The 18,332-nt window shown below is 41.2% G+C and overlaps 1 protein-coding gene and 1 non-coding gene across 9 annotated transcripts in view; one reads left to right on the forward strand and one right to left on the reverse strand.

Moving 5' to 3' along the window:
• NUMB (NUMB endocytic adaptor protein) overlaps positions 1–18,332 on the reverse strand; it is a 176,359-nt gene that overhangs the window by 136,458 nt on the left and 21,569 nt on the right. For all 8 annotated transcript variants that reach the window (XM_012438147.3, XM_012438140.3, XM_012438144.3 and 5 more), the window contains exon 2: positions 2,472–2,603. The gene's annotated coding sequence lies outside the window, so the exon portion shown is untranslated. The remainder of the gene's footprint in view (positions 1–2,471; positions 2,604–18,332) is intronic.
• Positions 13,462–13,568, forward strand: LOC135274331 (U6 spliceosomal RNA). Its single transcript, XR_010342177.1, has one exon. It is a non-coding gene; the product is annotated as a U6 spliceosomal RNA (small nuclear RNA).

An 18,332-nucleotide genomic window follows, 5' to 3' on the forward strand; every position in this document is an offset into this window, starting at 1 on the left:
TGAGACTGCACCACTGCACTCCAGCCTGGGCGACAGAGCAAGACTCTGTTTCAAAAAAAAAATTTTTTAAAAGATCAGCCAGGTATGGTGGTGCATATCTGTAATACCAGCTATTTGGAAAGCTGAGGCACAAGAATCGCTTGAGCCTGGGAAATGGAGGTTGCAGTGAGCCAAGATCACGGCACTGAACTCCAGCCTGGACAACAGAGCAAGGCTCTGTCTCAAAAAACAAACAAACAACAACAAAAAAATAGGAATAGGAGATAACATGCTTCAAAACAAAAGCCCTGGAACATTAACACTCTTGTCCAAAAAAATTCATAGTTAATTTTCTTAGGTATGATCAGAGTCTTGGAGTTATAGGGAAAAACAGTTTGCATTTAATAATAAATGTTTATTAAAATATCCTTTTTCTTAGAAGATGCATGCTGGAGTACTTAGAGGTAAATTATCATGACATCTGTAACTTACTTTCAAGTCGTTTATATAAAAGAGAAAACATACATATTAGAATACACATATAAAGTATGGGAAAATATGAAAAAATATTGAAATATCAGTGGGGGATATACAGATGTTCAACATATGTCTTACAACAATCTATGTCTTACATACATCTTCTAACAACATATGTCTTACATATGCCTTATAACATATGTCTTGTACATTTGAAGTATTTCATAAAAAAAAGTTGGTATTAATGTTAATTTCCTGGTTTTGGTATTGTACTACAGCTATACAACTTGGTAAAGGGCAGATATAACTGGGTAAAGGGCACAAAGGACTTCATTTTCCTCTTTTTATACCTTTCTGTGAATCTAAAATGATTTCAATACAAAAAGTTTAAAATGTTAGGAAGATTTCTTGCTTGGTAAGATGGAGTAAATACATCTCCCATTATCTTCCAGTTAACTAAACTGTAACACTGGGACTGCATAAACAGCTATTTGAAGACGCTAAAGTAAATATCACAAGTGAATCAAGAAAAAGCACCAGAATTCCAACTATTATAAAAAACTCAACACTCTAAACATGAAAACAAAAATTATCAGCCAAGAAATAGCAGAGATAAAGAAAAACCAAATAGAAATTACTCCTTCTCAAAAAAAAAAAAAAAAAAGAAAGAAAGAAAATTCTAAATCTATTTTACTTTTTTTCTGTTTAGGCATCTTAATTCCAATACATATGCTACTAGACAAGAACACATCAAATTCTTACTGAACTTATACACCATAATTATGGTGCAAATATTCCTTTTTCATATATTACATGTTATTTATATTCTTTATCTTAAAAGTAATACAAATTGTGGCCGATATTTTCCAAAGATGGCTACAACATTAGATTCCACCCATACACTCTTCTTATAATGTGATGTTGACACTATTCCTTTCAAGTGGTGGGATCTATGTCCATGTCCTCCTTGAAACCTGGGAGGACCTTTACAACTACATCAACCAGTAGAACAGAGCAAAGTAACATTATGTGACTTCCAAAACCAAGTCAAATATGCCATGCACCTTTGTCTTCCTCTCTCGGGATGCTCTCTCTCTTGGAACCCAGGCTGTAAGGAAGCCAAATAGCCACAAGGAGAGGTCCCATGAAGGTCTTCTGACCAACAGCCCAGGCTGAGGTTCCAGCCAACAGCCAGCATTAACCACCAGATACGTGAGTGAGCAAGCCTACCTTCAAATGATCCCAGTTCCAGCCACTGAGTCACTCTAACCCTTCCAGCCACTTCACCTCATGCTATATGTTAACAGAGACAAGCATCCCTACCAAGCAAGCCTTGCCTAAATTGCAAATATATGAACAGAATAAATGACTGTTGTTTTAAGCCACTAAGTTTTAGGTACTTTGTTACACAGCAATAGATAACTGCAATACCAGCTCATAAATACAATCTAGAAAATAGACAAAAAGAAAAACAATTTTAATTATTCTAAGTTTTACCATCATAAAACATTTTGACACACATTATACAGTTAAGAAAATGTTTCGGCCAGGCGCGGTGGCTCACGCCTGTAATCCCAGCACTTTGGGAGGCCGAGGCGGGTGGCTCATGAAGTCAAGAGATTGAGACCATCCTGGTCAACATGGTGAAACCCCGTCTCTACTAAAAATACAAAAAATTAGCTGGGCATGGTGGCGTGTGCCTGTAATCCCAGCTACTCAGGAGGCTGAGGCAGGAGAATTGCCTGAATCCAGGAGGCGGAGGTTGCGGTGAGCCGAGATCGCACCATTGCACTCCAGCCTGGGTAACAAGAGCGAAACTCCGTCTCAAAAAAAAAAAAAAAAAAAAGAAAGAAAGAAAATGTTTCACCCTATTCACCTAAGATTCCAAGTGATTTTACCAGGACAAAGGTTATATTTGTAAAGACAATAAAATGTTTGCATCTAACTACAAACAGGAAGAAAGACTGTTAGCCCTCAATCTACTTTGCTTATCCTTAAGTAACTCTTTCACTTACCTGTCCTAAGTGAGGTGTCTGAGGATTGCTGGCCCACCAATATTCCAACCTATGGATATGAATCAAGATCTTGAGTTGCGACAGCAGCTGCACTGGCACTCTTCCCCAGAAGAAATTGCTTAAGCCTCAAATCTGAAATTTTCAAGGAAAGAAAATCTTAAATATACAAACCTTCTTTCAATCACTTAAAGTTTCACTTCTATAGTTGAGTAAGGACTGATGGAGTTGGTTACAATACATGGAAGTGAATGTACAGGTTTCACTAAAAATAGAGTTGGTCTGTGCAATTCTTGAAACAGGACAAAAACAATATCAATTTTTAAAATTGGACAATATGGGTTCAAGTTCCAGCCTTACAATCTTTTTTTTTTTTTTTTTTTGAGATGGAGTCTTGCTCTGTCGCCCAGGCTGGAATGCAGTGGTTTGATCTCAGCCCAGGTTCAAGCGATTCTCCTGCCTCACCCTCCCAAGTAGCTGCCACTACAGGCACGCGCCACAATGCCCAGCTAATTTTTGTTTTTAGTAGAGATGGGTTTCATCATATTGGCCAGGATGTTCTTGGCCCCGTGATCCATCTGCCTCAGCCTCCCAAAGTGCTAGGATTACAGGCGTGAACCACTGCGCCCAGCCCAGCCTTACGTTCTTAAGAGCTATACTGATCTCAGTTAAGTCACAAATAATTCTCTGTGCGTAAGTCTGATCATATGATGAAGATTGAGGGAACCAGATTAAACTTTTGGGCTAGGAGTCAAAATAAATTCACCAGAAAATGCAATAGTGCTGTTCCTGAATAAGAAGACAAGCAGCTAGAGTGCAGTGGTATAATCATGCCTCACTGCAGCCTCAAACTCCTGGGCTCAAGTGGTCCTCCCACTTCAGCCTCCCAAGTAGCTATGACTACAGGTGCATGCCACCATGCCCAGCTAATTTTTTAAAAAAATTTTTGTAAAGGCAGTCTCTAGCAGGCTGGTCTCAAACTCCTGGGCTCAAGCAATCCTCCCACCTTGGCCTCTCAAACTGCTGGGATTACAGGCGTATACCACCATGCCCAGCTTGGCAGCTAATACTTAGCGGGGACTGATTATTTGCCAAAAGCTCTTCTAAGCACCTCCTATGGATTATCCCATTTAATCCTGAATAATTCTCATGAAATTGATTTTTTTAAGAGATGGGGGGGTCTTGCTCTGTTACCTGGAGAACCATGATGAACACAGCAGCCTGAACCTCTCAAGCTCCAGCGATCCTCCTGCCTCTCAGCCTTTCGAGTAGCTGGGACTACACTACATGTGCCACCATGTCTGGCCAATTGTTATTTTTTGTATAAGCAGAGTCTTGCCATGTTGCCCAGGCTGGTTTCAAACTCCCAGCCTCAAGTGATGTGCCCACCTTAGCCTCCCAAAGTGCTGGGATTACAGGCATCAGCCACCACACCCAGCCTCTTGTAACTGTTTTCAAGGAAACCAATATTCCAAAGATACTAGTCAAGAAGCCATGATAAACTATGGATGTTAGTAGTAATTACTCAATACTTTAGGATTAGAGCAGGCCAGGTTTTATAATAAAGAGGAAATATGAAAACAGATTATTTCTAAAATAGTACCACAAAAGAAAGAAAAAAAATCTAGATTTCTAAAAACATGATTGGAAACGCTGGCACTGTGAATTGATAGAATTCAACTAAAGGTTGCTGGTTCAAAGATTTGGGTTGCCAAATTTTCCCCTATGGATAAACATTCAATATCCACTGTGACATTTTATGCCACTTCCTAGATTAAAAGTCTTTTGTTAATTCTATGAAGATAAATGAACACCTAATGTTTACATTCCAGGTATCTGCCACTAGGGGAACAGATCAGAGAAGAGCAACTTAAGCACAACATACAAGCTTTATTCAGACCTGCAAAACAATGAAATTTGACACATTCTCCATACAAAATATGCCTAAGAAAAAAAACTGCATTCATTGGAAAAACCACAGTACATATTATTTTTTTAAACTAGAATCACTATGCCAGTTAGAATAAGTTTAAAGGTTGTAGGTGGCACTCCTATTCACTACTATCAGGGCTTTATCCAACAATGGAATATCAGTATAAAAGCTTCTAAGAAAATAATCATATTTCAAAATTATGCCCATCTTTTGACCCAATAGTTCCACTTCTAGAAAATTTATCCAAAATAAATAAGTGTGCAAATATGTATGTATAGACTGGGTGTAGTGGCTCAGCCTGTAATCCCAGCACTTTGGGAAGCCAAGGCGGGAGGATCACATGAGGCCAGGAGTAAGAGACCAGCCTGGCCAATGTGGCAAAACCCCGTTGTCTACTAAAAATACAAAAATTAGCCAGATGTGGTGGTGCATGCCTGTAAATTCCAGCTACCTGGGGGGCTGAGGCACCAGAATCGAACCTGGGAGGCAGAGTTAGAGCTGATATGGACAGGAGGTAGAGAAATGTAGGGTTGAAGAGGGCAGTTCCCCAGGAAAGGCCCCACCCTCAAGCCAGAAAGCCGAGGTCCTAAATGGGAGCAAGCATTTCTGTTTTTGTACCAAAATGTTGCCTTTGGGCCCACCATACCCCCTTATCCTGTTCCCATAGAAACCCCAAACCCAGCAGAAGAACAGAAGAGCAGCAGAATGTCATGGCAGAGGAGAAGAGAAGGAGCATGTGAACACTGAAAGGAGTTTGGCTGGGGACAGTTGGAGAGGAGATTGATCTCGGGATGGCCAAATTCCAGATGAAGATCATCTACCCACTCCATCCCCTTTTCAGCTCCCCATCCATCCTGCTGAGCACTACCTCCACCACTCAATAAAACCCCTGCATTTACCACCCTTCAAGTCCGTGTGTGACCTTATTCTTCCTGGATGACAGACAAAGACTCAGGTAACAAGAGAGCAGTGTAAAAGGCTGTCACCCTGACTTTCCACTGAGCTGGTGGAATGCTCAGTCGTCTATCGATGGCAACTGCCAAAAGAGCATTAATTGTAACACACCCCTAGATGCTACCATGGGGCTGGAGCCCAAAAGCACTCTCCCTGGCTCCTGAACCTGTCCATATGCATGCTTCCCCTCCTGTAAGGGGTTTGAGCAAGGGGCAGCTGAGCCACACCCCTGTCACAAGTCCCACAAGGGGGTCAGGAAACTCTCCTGTTTCACAGTGAGTCAAGATTGCACCACTGCACTCCAGCCTGGGCAACAAAGTGAGACCCTGTCTCAAAAAAAAAAAAAAAAAGTAAAGCATATGGTGGTTATTCAAATTAAACATAGAATCACCATATATTCCAGCAATTCGATTTCTATATACCCAAAAGAACTGAAAGCAGAGACTCAAACAGTTATTTGTACACCAATGTTCAAGGCAATATTATTCACAGTAGCCAAAAGATGGAAACAACCTAAGTGTCTACTGATGGATGAATGTCTAAACAAAATGTAGTCTGTACATACAATGGAATAGTCAGCCTTCAGAAATAATGAAATTCTTTGGCACCACTGAGTCTTCAAAAAAAAAAGAAAAAAGAAAATGAAATTCTGACACTTGCTGCAACAAAGATGAACCTTTAACATTATGCTAAGTGAAATACGCCAGACACAAAAAATAAATATTGTATGATTCCATGTATATGAGATAACCAGAGTAGTCAAAATCACACAGACAAAAAGGAGAATGGTGGTTTCATGGGTTGGAGAAGAGTGGGGTATAGAGAATTGTTTAATGGGCACGGAGTTTCAGTTTGTAAAATAGAAAGGTTCTGGGATGTACGGTGGTGACGGTTACACAATATAAACATACTGAATGCCACTGAACTGTACACTTAAAAGTTAAAATAGTAACTTTGGCCGGCACAATGGCTCAAAACTGTAATCCTAGTACTTTGGGAGGCTGAAGGGGAAGGATCACCTGGGGTTGGGAGTTCGAGATCAGCCTGACCAATGTGGAGAAACCCCATCTATACTGAAAACACAAAATTAGCCAGGCATGGTGGCACATGCCTGTAATCCCAGCTACTCAGGATGCTAAGGCAGGATAATCACTTGAACCTGGGAGGTGGAGGTTGCAGTGAGCCGAGATCGCACCATCATACTCCAGCCTGGATAACAAGAGTGAAAACCGCTTCATTGTTAGGCCAGACACAATGGCTTACACCTGTAATCCCACACTTTGGGAGACCATTACACCTGTAATCCCACACTTTGGGAGACCAAGGCAGGCAGATTGCTTGAGTCTAGAAGTTTGACACTAGCTTGGCTGACATGGTAAAACCTTGTCTTTACAAAATATACAAAAATTAGCCAAGTTCATGGCACATGTCTGTAATCCTGGCTACTTGGGAGGCTGAGGCACAAGAACCCCTTGAACCTGGGAGGCAGAGGTTGCAGCGAGCCAAGATCGTACCATATTATTATGGAAATAGACACTTGCACTTATACACAGAAATCACCACAAATATGGCTGCACTCTAGACTGGGTGACAGAGCCAGACCTTGTCTCAAGAAAAAATAAAATTCATTATTGCAGAGAAACTTTGGTATTAATACATGTATATCTGAAGACATAAGCAAGAATCTATTTGTAATAGTACCAAAATGGGAGGAAAAAAATCCATCTTCAGGAAAAAAGACAAATTGTGGCATAGTCATAATATTAATATAAGTATCTGAGAAAATGCACAACAGTGCATAAACCTGAAATAAAATGCAAATAGATAATCTACCTTTTCTCAGTTTTTGGAAATTAATATACTGCCTAAAGTAATATAACAATAAAAAAGTAATTTTTTTTTGAGACCGAGTCTCACTCTGTCACCCAGGCTGGAGTGTAATGGCGCAATCTCGGCTTACTCCAACTTCCACCACCCAGGCTCAAGTGATTCTCCTGCCTCAGTCTCCCAAGTAGCTAGGATTACAGGCACGCACCACTGCACCCAGCTAATTTTTGTATTTTTAGTACAGACGGAGTTTCACCATGTTGCTCAGGTTGGTCTTGAACTCCTGACCTCAGGTGATCTGCCCACCTCGATCTCCCAAAACGCTGAGATTACAGGTGTGAGCCACTATGCCTGGCCAGGAAAGTAATTTTTAATAAAATATTTTAATATGCAAATGCTAGATATAACCATCCTAAAATTCATATCACGGAAATAGACACTTGCACCTATACACAGAATCACCATGAATGTGACAGTTACAAATGTAGACTGAGACTAATAAGTTGAATAGGAAAATCAAATACCATAAGGGGCAATGTCACTGATAATGGGATTGTCCCAAAACAGTGAACAACTCTTGGTAAAGTTCTGAACAAAACAAAGTACAATTTGCCCCAGGTTAATACTCAGTAGTTACATTCCTGGAAAATTCAGTGTCTATTAAAACTATATTTAAAAAGAAAAAAAAGTTTGTGTTTAAATGTAAAACAGAATTAGAATAATATAAGTACAGGCTGTGTGTGGTGGCTCATGCCTATAACCCCAGCACTTTGGGAGGCCGAGGTCCGGGGGATCATTGGAGGTCAGGAGTTCAAGACCACCCTGGCTAACATGGTGAAACCCTGTCTTTCCTAAAAATACAAAATTAGCCAGGCGTGCTGGTGGGCACCTGTAGTCCCAGATACTTGGGAGGCTGAGGCAGGAAAATCGCTTGAACCTGGGAGGTAGAGGTTGCAGTGAGCCAAGATCACACCATTGCACTCCAGCCTCAATGACAGAGTGAGACTTTGTCAAAAAAAAAAAAAAAAGATAAGTATAAACAGGTTTTTCACCTACAAGAAGGTTTAGGGAAATGTTCAAAAGTCATGCAGAACTGTCTCATACTTTGTAGGATGTCTGGTATTCCTGGCTCCTGCTCATTGAATGTCAAAACTAGACTCATCCTCCTCTAATCATTGTGGCAACCAAAAGTGCATCCTCAAAGATCCAAACACATCATAGTAGCAGTACTACCCTTGTGGAGAACCAGAGCCTTCAAGCAAGGATAGATCTCAATATGGCCTCCAAATTGTCCTTGTTTTCATGACACCATTAAGTTGAATAGGATAAAAAGTCTAACCAATTTCTAACTCTGGCAAGAAAGGTCTATTTGTTTGTGCTACTACAAAGGAAACTGAAACCAGGTAATTTATAAAGAGGTTTAACTGGAGGTTCTGCAGGATACACAACATTTGCTTGTCTTCTAGTGAGGGCCTCAGGAAGCTTACAATCATAGTGGAAGACTAAGGGGAAGCAGGCACATCACACGGCAAGAGCAGAAGAAAGGGGGTGGGGAGGTGCCACACTTTTTTGAACAACCACATCTCATGTAAACTCACTGAGCAAGACTCATTTATCACTAAGGGGATAATGGTAAATCATTCATGAGGAATCTGCTCCCATTATCCAATCAACCCCCTGCCCCCACCTCCAACATTGGGAATCACATTTCAACATGAGATGTAGAAGAGACAAACAACCAAACCATATCAGGAGGAACAGATCCTGTCTCAAAAAAAAAAAAAAAAAAAATTGTTACACTCCCAAAGGATGTTATAGTTTACATGAAGCATTTTTGTTTAATTTTAATCCATATAGCAGACAGACATCGTAAGACAGATGTCATTATTCTTTTCATATTACTTATAAGGTGAACAATCTCAAAAAGGTCAGTCACAAAGCTAGTAAGTGACAGAAACAAGATTTAAAGTGCTCTGATTTCAAATCCTGTGTTCCTTCCACCAAACTAAACTGCTTTACAAATATCCAGTATGGCAATACAGACAAAAAGGAGTATTCACGGCACAAGGTCAATACAAAGACTCTTGATCAGTCGGGTGCAGTGGCTCATGCCTGTAATCCCAGCACTTTGGGAAGCCAAGGTGAGTGAATCACCTGAGATCAGGAGTTCAAGACCTGGCCAACATGATGAAACCTCATCTCTACTAAAAAAAAAAAAAAAAAAAAAAAAAAAAACCAGGCCAGGCCCGATGGCTCAGGCCTGTTATTGCAGCAGTTTGGGAGGCCGAGGCAGGCAGATCACCTAAGGTCAGGAGTTCAAGAGCAGCCTGGCCAACATGGTGAAACCCCACGTTGGCAAAAATCAGCTAGGCATGGTGGCCAGTGCCTGTAATTCCAGCTCTGGGGAGGCTGATGCAAAAGAATGGCTTGAACCCAGGAGGCGGAGATTGCAGTGAGCCAAGATTCCACCACTGCACTCCAGCCTGGGAATCAAAGTGAGATTCTGTCTCACAAAAAACAAACAAACAAAAAAAATTAGCTGGGCATGGTGGTACACACCTGTAATCCCAGCTGCTTGTAAGGCTAAGGCAGGAGAATCACTTGAACCTGGGAAGCAGAGGTTGCAGTGAGCCGAGATTGCAACATTGCCCTCCAGCCTGGGTGACAGAGTAAGACCCTGTCTCAAGAAAAAAGACTCCTGATCTATTTTGATATATGACAGATGGTTGTATTAATACTTGTACTGTAGGTTGGTGCAAAAGTAATCATGGTTTTTGCCATTAAAAGTAATTTCAAAAACCACAATTACTGTATATATAATCTCATTTATTTCTAAATATGACAGATTTTTAAATATTGGCAGTCTTCTCCCAGATTGAAAAATAAAATAGAAGAAACATTTAAAAAGAAGGATGTAAAATGTTAGGAGTAACTATGACAAGTAGTGTTTAATTTTTTCCTAACACCTCAAAGGTTCTGGGTCAGAATCCTAATATATCTTCTACTTAATTGAAGATTTTCAAATCCCATCATTATTTCCAACAAAGAATTAACACAGTCTTTTTAAAAACCTTTCCATTTGGGAAGAAATGTATAACCACTAGGAACATTATAAAATCTTGCCTTAACCAAAGTGCTTCTAATGTAGTCACTATCAATCCTCTCAGTGCCATGCTTCTTTCTTGATAAAACACTCTCATGGTTCCAAACACCTATATGCACCCAGTAGTTCACAATATAAGACAAAAATAAAAACAAAGGCATACTCAGGGCTTGATGTAAGAGGAAAAAGGAAGTGGTATGTCTTATTATTTCAGCTGAAGAAATAAGGAAGCAAGATCATTTATCAACAAGCATAATCTTCATGAGCACATCTCTAAAGGGCAGAATGATAGACTCAGGTTTTCCTAAAAAAACAGTAGACGGCAATGGTCTACAACACTCATCTGTCCACTAATTCAAACCCAAAATCCAGGAAGAAAAACTGATTTACCATTCTGATTTTTAAAGAAGAAATAATGATGTATGCTTCTGAATTCATGGTTCAAGTTTATCTGACTAGGAGGGCTTTAGGAGTTGCAATATGCAAATATATGTCATAACCTAAACACAGAGGCTAGAAGTTTATCCTATAATATTTTGTCCCTCATCTTTGTTCTTTGCCCTAAAGGATCTTTACCTCAGTCAGAACTATGGTTGTCTAAGCCAACATCTCCACCCCAAGCACCACTTTATTTCCTCCCTCATGCACGTTGTTACACCCCTTTTTTCCTGACTTAAAATTCACTCCATTCCAACTTCTATGGTGTCTCTATGACATCTACACATATTAAACTGACTTGATTCGTAGCTAATAGAAAGTATATGCAATAGAGCTTAAAGGAATATCAATTACATGAATATTTCTAAAAAGCAACTGTAACTACAAAGAATAAAGCACTCTGCTACATTGCAAAAAAACTGCAATTCATCATGAAAACACTTCAGTTCAAGGTACCAGGGTATAGATTAAGTTTAATATAATTTTTTAAACTTTCTTTTTTTTTTTTTTTAATAGAGATAGGGGTCTCGCTATGTTGCTTAGGCTGGTTTTGAACTCTTGGCCTCAAGCAATCCTCCTGAGGGAATATGTTCTCTTTCCGGGTCCACATGGGGCATAGTTTTAAGGGCAAGAACTTCCCAGCGCCATGACCCACTCCCATCTGTATCCATTCAGGAGATTTAACTGTTTTTGTTTCAATTTCGTGGGCACGGGAAGAAACTAAGAGTCAATCACTCCAGCGGAAGTTCTAAGGAACTCCTTTCATTGGCCAGGGGTCTTAAAGAAGGTGGGGGTTCCTCCCAGGTTAAAAGTCCCTTTCTTCCACACCCCTTCGGACTCCATGTTTGGGTCCCCTTCCACGAACACTCTCGTGGAAGCTGTTTTTCTCCATTCTGGATTTTCCCTCTGGAATCCCCTTTCACACTCTCGTGGAAGTCTATCTTCCCCTTCTAAACTCCATCTCTCTCTATTCCCTTCCGCCCAGTGTGGAAGCTGCTTTCCTCTCCTGGATTCCATCTTTCTGGATTCTCACACTCGGTGTGAGAGTTAGCTGTTTCTTTCTCTCTCCTTCTGTTTCTCTCTCTCTCTAAATAAATCACTTTCTACAAACACTTTTGAGTCTGGCATTTACTGCGCACTGCGCCGTGGTCCACTCTCTGATTCTTGAGAGGGCAGGAGACCAAGAACCTGGAGAAACGTCCTCTCAGGGGAGCTGAGGGTACCCTGAACCCCAATATTACACTCCTGCCTCAGTCTTCCAAAGCGTTGAGATTACAGATGTGAGCCACTTCACCTGGCCTAAAATTAAATGTAAATGTCTCACCCAAATGCCTCAAAATGTGCCATAATTCCCAGACACATTTACAGATATTCTGAATATTGATTGACAAGTGTTTGGGGGTCACTATATAACTAATTGCCTAAATACTGACAAGAAATTACAGGATTCACTTGAAAATATAATTGCTACTATATATATAGCATCTACTATATTCGAGGCACTGTTCTAAGAATTTATATATAAATGTGTATAACTGTGTATAATCTCATTTCATCAGCACAAAGAAACACTAAGAGATAGCGATTATAATTCTAATTTTATTTATTTATTTTTTGAGACAGAGTCTCATTCTGTCACCCAGGCTGGAGTGCAGTGGTGCAATCTTGGCTCACTGCAACCTCCACCTCCTGGGTTCAAGCAACTCTCATTGCCTCAGTCTCCAGAGTAGCTGGTATCACAGGCATCCGCCACTACGCCTGGCTAATTTTTGTATTTTTAGTAGAGACAGGGTTTCACCATGTTCTCCTGGCTGGTCTCAAACTCCTGAACTCAGGTGATCCACCCGCCTCAGCCTCCAAAAGTGAGCGCATCTCTAAATTACATGAGCCAACTGTGCCCAGACTCTAATTTTAAAGATGAGAAAATGTGGCTTTGAAAGAAGGCAAGATTTAAAATCTTGGCTTCAGGCCAAGATGGTACAGTAAATGTACCCAAATAACTATATATATAAATGTATCAAATATATAAACAATGCATAGCTGGCTCAAAAAATAATATAAATACCTCTTAGGCACTGATAAGTAATATAAATGCACAGTGGTAAGGCCTCTGAAGCCAGAGTCCTACTGGGCTCCTGGTTCAGAAGCAGGCAGTGGCAGCTGGGAGTTTGGCTTCCTTGGGGAACAGGCACTAAAAATGCTCCATATAAGACAGAACCTGGCCTGGCACAGTGGCTCACGCTTGTAATCTCAGCACTTTGGGAGGTCGGGGCAGGAGGATCACATGAGCCCGGGAATTTGAGACCAGCTTGGGCAACACATAGAGGATCCATCTCTACAAAAAATTTTAAAACTAACCAGGCATGGCTGGATGCAGTGGCTCACACCTGTGATACTAGCACTTTGGGAGGCTGAGGTGGGGGGATCATTTGAGGTCAGGAGCTCAAGACCAGCCTGACCAACATGGTGAAACCTCGTCTCTACTTAAAATACAAAAATTAGCTGGGCATGGTGGCAGGTGCCTATAATCCCACGTACTCAGGAGGCTGAGGCAGAGAACTGCTTGAGCCCTGGAGGTGGAGGTTGCAGTGAGCCAAGATTGCCCCACTGCATTCCAGCCTGGACGACACAGCAAGACTCTGTCGAAAAAAAATAAAGGCCATGACTGTACCACTGTACCGAAGTCCAGAGTCGGGGCAACAAAGTGAGACCCTTTCATTTAAAAAAAAAAAAAAAAAGTGCTCACTTCAGCAGCACATATACTAAAATTGGAACGATACAGAGAAGATTAGCATGGCCCCTGCGCAAGGATGACACGCAAATTTGTGAAGTGTTCCATATTTTTACTTTTACACTGTTGGTGGGAGTGTAAATTAGTTCAACCATTGTGGAAGAGAGTGTGGCGATTCCTCAAGGACCTAGAAATAGAAATTCCATTTGACCCAGCAATCTTATTACTGGGTATATATCCAAAGGATTATAAATTGTTCTATAAGGACACATGCACATGAATGTTCATTGCAGCACTGTTTACAATAGCAAAGACTTGGAACCAACCCAAATTCCCATCGGTGATAGACTGTACAGGGAAAATGTGGCACATATACACCATGGAATACTATGCAGCCATAAAAAAAGATGAGTTCACATCCTTTGTAGGGACATGGATGAACCTGGAAACCATCATTTTCGGCAAACTGACACGAGAACAGAAAAGCAAACACCGCATGTTCTCACTCATAGGCGGGTGTTGAACAATGAGAACACATGGACACAGGGAGGGAAGCATCACACACTGGGGTCTGTGGGGGGAACTAGGGGAGGGACAGCAGGGAGTGGGGAACTGGGGAGGGATAACATGGGGAGAAACGCCAGATACAGGTGATGGGGAGGAAGGCAGCAAACCACACTGCCATGTGTGTACCTATGCAACAATCTTACATATTCTTCACATGTACCCCAAAACCTAAAATGCAATAAAATATACATTTAAGAAAAAAAAAAAGCCAGGCATGGTGGCTCATGCCTGTAATCCCAACATTTGGGAGGCTGAGGCAGGTGAATCACCTGAAGTCTGGAGTTTGAGACCAGCCTGACCAACATGGAGAAACCCCATCTCTACTAAAAATACAAAATTAGCCGGGTGTGGTAGAGCACGTCTGTAATCCCAGCTACTCGGGTGGCTGAGGCAGAAGAATCAATTGAACCCGGTAGGTGGAGGCTGCGGTGAGCCGAGATGGTGCCACTGCACTCCAGTCTGGGCAACAAGAGTGAAACTCCATCTAAAAAAAAAAAGAGACAAGACAATCCGCCAGAGCTAAGGTTGGGGGTAGGGTTTCCTTACTTATACAGAAGGCTGAAAGCAACTAGTCAACTCTCCCTGGAGCTATGGCTTACAGGAAATAACTCTCAAATTGCTTGACACAGACACAGCTTCAAAAACAAGAAAGCCGCTGGGGTGGCTCACACAGGTAATCCCAGCACTTTGGGAGGCAGGTGGATCACCTGAGGTCAGAAACCAGCCTGGCCAGCATGGCGAAATTTTGTAAAAATACAAAAATTAGCCAGGCATGGTGGTGCACACCTGTAATCCCAGCTACTCGCGAGGCTGAGGCAGGAGAATCACTTCAACCTGGGAAGCAGAGGTTGCAGTGAGCCGAGATAATGCCCCTGCACTCTAGCTTGGGCAACAGAGTAAAACTCTTTCTCAACACAAAAACAAAAACAAAAAGATCCATCTACCTGCTAGTTCTGTGACTGGATCTGCAATATCCACAATATCAACAGGATCTCTAAGGAGCAGGAACTCTAAACTTTGTTCTTTTTGGGTCTAGAAGCAATCAAAACTACTTACAGGGAAGAGTGAACACAAGAGGCACAGTGAAAGTTAGCCAGTTCTCAAGAACAGAAGACAACTAAAGCTGCTGTACATCTTGAATAACATTCCAATCTCCACTTCCTGAATGTGTATCTCTTAAGACTGCTTCTGTTGCTCTCTCAAATGTCTCAGTATTTATAGGATAAATCCTCAGCAGTTAAGGTAACCAGAAAGAACACACTTAAACCTTTTCTACCTTCCCAAAAAACCAGCAATTATAATAATCTGAAAAATTTTTTTTTTAATACAGAGTTTTGCTCTTGTTGCCCAGGCTGGAGTGCAATGGCGTGATCTCGGCCACCGCAACCTCAGCCTCCCGAGTTCAAGAGATTCTCCTGCCTCAGCCTCCTGAGTAGCTGAGATTACAGGTAAGTACCACCATACCCGGCTAATTCTGTATTTTCAGTAGAGACGGGATTTCTCCATGTTGGTCAGGCTGATCTCAAACCACCAACCTCAGGTAATTCCCCCCTCCTCGGCCTCTCAAAGTGCTGGGATTACAGGCATAAGCCACCTCGCCCAGCCTGAAAAGATCATTTTTTAATGCAATAAAGTTACAAAAACCTATTCCTGATAGCCCTTGAAAAGTACAAAAATAAGCATCCAGATTTACCAGTTAAAGTGTCTGCATCTAGATTTACCAATTAAAGAAAAGTGTCTTTATAACTAAATTTGTTGAGTAGGCCTAAGCAAACTTTAAAGTGGTATGGAATCTCTCATATTTAGCTTTCCTATTATCAACCAGACACAGGACTTTGCTACCACTAGGAAGGGAGTGGTTTCCAGTTTTAGGATGACACAATTAAAAGGTTTTAAAAAGGAATTTAAAATAGTCTCAAGAGAATAACTTGAAATAAAAACTGTGTTTTAGTAAAATACAAGTCAAATTAGTAATCCATCACTTAAATCCTAGATCTATGTCTGCTACTACCTAGCTGTGGGACTTTAGCTAACCTCCCTAGGCTTCAGGTCCTTGATCTGTTCTAAAAAAGAACACTTTATGAGGTCTCTTGGGCTCTTCTAATTCTGACATCATAAAATTATATTAAATGTATGACAGGAATGTATGCTAAGTGTAAACATATTCAGCATTTACACAGTGTTTTCAACACCTTCAAAAAACTTTACCAGTGCCATCCACCACTTTCTCCTCCCAAAGTCACATAAGCAGAATCTAAAAACAAAACATGGCTAGGCACAGTGGCTAGGCTAGTGCCTGTAATTACAGCACCTTAGAAGGCAGAGGTCGGGGGAGCTCTTGAAGCCAGGAGTTCAACTAGCTAAGGAACATACCAAGACTCTGCCTCTAAAAAAAAAAAATTAGCCAGGCATGGTGGTGCATGCCTGAGTCCCAGCTACTGAGGAGGCTGTGGCAGGAGATCACTTGACCTCAGGAGTTCAAGGCTGTAGTGACTATGATCACACCCACTGCACTCCTGGAAGACAGAGTGAGACCCTGTCTCTACAATATTAAAATTAAAAACAATTACTTGATATATTCTCCAAAGTTTTTGGCAAAAAAAGAAAAAAAAATTAAAAACAAAACATTTTCTGAGATATTTGCAAAATAATTTTTAATATGGTAGAACTTTAATTGAGGCATAATTTACATATACTAAAATTCATTCTTTTTAGTGTACACTCCTGAATTTGAAAAACACATAACTATGTAACCACCACTACAATCAAGATAACAGAACAGATACAGAAGATATATAGAACACCCAAAAAAATTCCCTCATACGCTCAGTAGTCAAACTCTCTTCCAATTCCTGGCAACCACTGGTCAGTTTTCTTTCCCTATAGTTTTGCCTGTTCCAAAATACCACAAAAATGAAATCACACAGTATGTAGCCTTCTGACTTCCTTCATTTAGCATAATGCATTTGATACTGAACAATGTTAACGAATGCATTCATTGCAAAATAGTATGCCATTGTATAGATGTGCCAACCTTTATCAATTTACCAGTTGAAGTGCAGATACATTATTTCCAGTTTTGGGCAATTATTAGGTTGGTGCAAAAATAATTACGGTTTTTGCCATTAATATAGCATTAAAGGCCAGGCACAGTGGCTCACGCCTGCAATCCCAGCACTTTGGGAGGCCAAGGCGGGTGGATCACGAGGTCAGGAGTTCAAGACCAGCCTGGCCAAAATGGTGAAACCCTGTCTCTACTAAAAATACAAAAATTAGCTGGGCATGGTGGCGGGCACCTGTAATCCCAGCTAGTCGGGAGGCTGAGGCAGAGAACTGCTTCAACCCAGGAGGTGGAGGTTGTAATGAGCCAAGATCACGCCAACTGCACTCCAGCCTGGCCCACAGAGCAAGCCTCTGTCTCAAACAAAAAAAAAAAAAAAAAAAGGCATTAAGATGGCAAAAACTGCAATTACTTTTGCATCAACCTATATGACATTTGCATGTAAGTTTTTATGTGACTGTGTTTTCATTTTATTTGAATAAATATCCAGGAGTGAAACTGTTAGATTATGGTAAGTGTACATTTAATTATGTATGACAACCTGCCAAACTGTTTTCCAAAGAGACTATACCAACAATGAATAAGGGTTTCTGGGCCAGGCACAGTAGCTCACACCTGTAATTCCAGCACTTTGGGAGGCTGAGGCAGGAAGATGGCTTGAGCCCAGGAGTTCGGAGACCAAGCCTGGGTAATACAGTGAGATGCCATTTCTATAAAAAAGGTTATTAGGCCGGGTGCAGTGGCTCATGCCTGTAATCCCAGCACTTTGGGATGCCGAGGTGGGCAGACCATGAGGTCAGGAGTTCAAGACCAGCCTGGCCAACATAGTGAAACCAGGTCTCGACTAAAAATACAAAAAATTAGCCGGGTGTGGTGGCAGGCACCTGTAATCCCAGCTACTTGGGAGGCTGAGGCAGGAGAACTGCTTCCAGCCTGGGTGACAGTGCAAGACTCCATCTCAAAAAAGAAAAAAAAAAGTTTTTTTTTAATTAGCCAGGTGTGGTGGTACATGCCTGTAGTCCCAACCACATGGGAGGCTGAGGTGGAAGGATCGCTTGAGCCCAGGAGGTCAAGGCTGCAGTGAGCCATGATTGTGCCACTACACTCTAGTCTGGGTGACAAGGTGAGAGATCTTTATCAAAACAAAACAAAAGTTTTTGAATTTTGTTTTTTGAGACAGAGTCTCAGTCTGACACCTAAGCCAGAGTGCAATAGCGTAATCTCGTCTCACTGCAACCTCTGTCTCCAGG

This window comes from Aotus nancymaae, unplaced genomic scaffold (assembly GCF_030222135.1).
Source record: "Aotus nancymaae isolate 86718 unplaced genomic scaffold, 86718_ANA_hifiasm-v0.15.2.pri h1tg000011l, whole genome shotgun sequence".
NCBI classification, from domain to species: domain Eukaryota; kingdom Metazoa; phylum Chordata; class Mammalia; order Primates; family Aotidae; genus Aotus; species Aotus nancymaae.